We start from the raw sequence: 3276 nt of genomic DNA, 5'->3' as shown, positions 1-3276 counted from the left end.
GCGTTCACTGACGCAGCAGGGTGAATCTCCTCTCTCAACTTTTTGGTCCCCTCATTTTATAGTGGCAAACCGGCTCCCAGTGACTGTGATATTTTAGGTCTTTATTTTAGGCGCGGAGCTCTGCCATTGGTTGATAATTCTTTTGTGGTTATTGCTGAAAATGAGTGGAAGTCATTTAATAAAAATGTGTGGACACATACCTCATCACCAGAGCCTGCGACATCCAGAAAGGTTTTAAAAATTACTATGAACACATTTTTGTTTGACGAAATACTAAGACGCACACAATGTGTGTGTATTTTATTTACCACATAGAGAACCGAAGAGTTACAATAAAAAGGGGAGAGAATCCCCACAGTAAAAGGGTTTTGGAAAGGGGCAGATAACCCTATAGCAATTGAATATATATCAACACTCCGCCTCAATTGCTGACAGTCTGCATTATAGTTTATGGAGTCCCAAAAGTTGCCTGAGCCTTACAAACTGTGTGCTTCCAAGTCCTTTAGTTAGCAGGTCGGCTACCATCTCTTTACTTGGACAGTATTCGAGCTTAACAGTTTCCCGCTCGACCAGTTCTCGAACATAGTGGAACTTTATGTCCACATGTTTGGCCCTTCCATGATACTGTGGACTCCTTGCCATACATATGGTTGACTGGTTGTCCTCATATATAAGGGTTGGTGTTACTGGAGATCCTAGCAAGGCACTTTGAAGATTCTGCATCCAAGCAGCCTCCTGCGCTGTACTTGCCAATGCCATGTACTCAGCTTCGGCTGTTGATAGAGCAACACAGGTTTGCCTTTTGCTTCTCCAGCTGACTGCCGCACCACTCAGCTTAAAAACATATCCAGATGTTGATCTGCGATCATCCAAATTACCAGCCCAGTCAGCATCGGAGTACCCCAGGAGATTGGTGGCTTTCTTCTTGTCATAAAGTAAACCATATCCTTGTGTACTGTTTAAGTACCGGAGGATATGTTTCACAGCCTTCCAGTGTTCCATTGTAGGTTGAGAGCAGAATCTTGAAACATTTCCAACGGCATGAGCAATATCCGGTCGTGTCCTTGTCGACAGGTACAATAGGCTCTCAACTGCAGACTGATACAACTCTTTGTTGACCAGTTTACTTGTTTCCGTTGCCTTCGTCAATTTTGTTCCGGGATCAATTGGAGTAGACACAGATTTGGAATTCTCCATCTGGAACTTTCTCAAGACATCTGCTGTGTATGTAGGCTGTCCAATCCATATTTTTCCAGCTTCGGGATAAATAATCTTCACACCCAAAAAATGGTGTAGTTTTCCCAAATCTTTTATTTTGAAAATCTTTGATATCGCTTTCATGAAATCTTCAATAAGATTTGTGGATTTACATGCCACAATGATGTCATCAACATAAACAGCTGTTATGAAAATGTCTCCTCCTGAAGATTTTATGTAGATGCAAGATCACTTTCCAACTGTTTGAAGTCCATCTTCTTCAGCTGACCATGCAGTGCATCATTCCAATATCTTGGGGACTGCTTCAAGCCATAAATACTTCGCTTCAATTTACAGACAAGATGTTCCTTGCCTTTAACTTTGAAACCCTCTGGCTGCCTCATGTAGATTTCCTCCTTCAGCTCTCCATTCAGGAAAGCAGTGGCTATGCCCAATTGATGCAGCTTCAGATCATGCTGTGCTGCTAGTGCAATAACTGTTCGCACAGATTCAAATCTCACAACTGGGCAGAAAGTCTCATCATAATCGATTCCTTGCTTCTGAAGAAAACCTTGAGCTACAAGTCGAGCTTTATAGTGTTCCATATTACCATCAGCATCGTATTTTCGCTTGAACACCCACTTGCTACCAGTAGTTTTTCGTCCACTGGGCAATTCCGTCAGGTCCCATACTGTATTAGAATGTAAGGACGAAATTTCGTTATTCATTTCCTTCAACCATTCATTCTTTTCAGGACCAGAAAGTGCTTCCTTCATGGTCAATGGGTCATTTAAGTTATGAGCCATGTAAACCCATTTGCCATACGGATCTGGGGTTTTCTTTAGCCTTGATGATCTTCGGGGTCCTGTTAGCTCTTGTGGGTTGTCTTCATCATCGGAGCTATCTTGGTGTCCAATTTCTACCAGAGATGGATTTACAATTTCTTCTTTCTCCTGTTCAGCTATTGAACCTGATTCATTGAAGATGACATCTCTGCTATGGAACACTCTGGATTTTCTGGTATCAAAGAGTCGATACCCTTTTATACCAATCCCGTAACCAAGGAATTTGCACTTCTTTGCTTTTGAGTCTATTTTGAATCTTTCATCCTTCGGTACATGGACAAAAGCATCACATCCAAAAATGCGTAGGTGTTTCACATTAGGCTTACGTCCCTTCAGCACTTCATATGGTGTCATACCTTCTACTGCATTTGTTGGGCTCCGATTTCTAATATATGAAGCCGTTGATAATGCCTCAGCCCAAAATTTCTTAGGCAGCTCAGAATCCAATAGCATTGATCGAACCATCTCCACCAATGTTCGGTTCATCCTCTCTGCAACACCATTTTGTTCTGGCGTTTTTGGAACAGTATACTCGTGCTTAATCCCCTCCTTCTTCAGGTAGTTTTCAAATTCTTTTGAAGTATACTCTCCTCCATTGTCGATTCATAAAACCTTTATATTTTTACCAGTGAACTTTTCCACCATAGTTTTCCATTCACTGAATGTTTGGGGGACATCTCGTTTGTTTTTGAGCACATATATCCACACAAATCTGGATTTGTCGTCAATGAACGTGACAAAATATTCGGCACCACCAAGCGATTTTGCCTCTATCCTTCCACAAACATCGCTATGCACAATTTCAAGAAGCTGAGTTGCTCGCTTTCTTCCAGATTTTGGAAACGATGAACGATGATGTTTTCCATCCAAGCAAGGCTCACAAAACTTAATTTCCTTGTTTATATTATAGTCAAGGCCAGTAACTAGTTGGTCCTTTACTAGTTTTTGCAAGTTCTTTTCTCCAAGGTGGCCAAAGCGTCTATGCCAAATCTCCTCCTTTGTGTTACCATCTAAATAGGAGTTTGCTTCATGGGTTGATTCATTTATATCAGAACAGTTTAAATAATAAAGGTTCCCAATTTTGGAACCTGTAGCCACCACCTTTTGCTTGTTATCTAAAAATTGGCAATTTGAGTCACTGAAGATACAGGTTTTTCCAGATTTAGTGACTCTGGACACACTCAAAAGATTGTAGGACAATTTAGGAACATATAAGGTCTCATACAACCTGCAT

The 3276-nt window shown here is 41.1% G+C and overlaps 1 pseudogene; it reads right to left on the bottom strand.

Annotated features, from left to right (window-relative positions):
• Positions 1-441: 441 nt before the first annotated feature.
• Positions 442-1197, bottom strand: LOC145252334 (uncharacterized; annotated as a pseudogene).
• Between the last annotated feature and the right edge of the window lie 2079 nt (positions 1198-3276).

This window comes from Euprymna scolopes, chromosome 29, assembly GCF_053919585.1.
Source record: "Euprymna scolopes isolate OS-2025 chromosome 29, ASM5391958v1, whole genome shotgun sequence".
In the NCBI taxonomy this organism is placed as follows: Eukaryota; Metazoa; Mollusca; class Cephalopoda; order Sepiida; family Sepiolidae; genus Euprymna; species Euprymna scolopes.
Note: the sequence above shows the minus strand (reverse complement) of the source record. Positions and strands in the feature narration are given on the sequence as shown.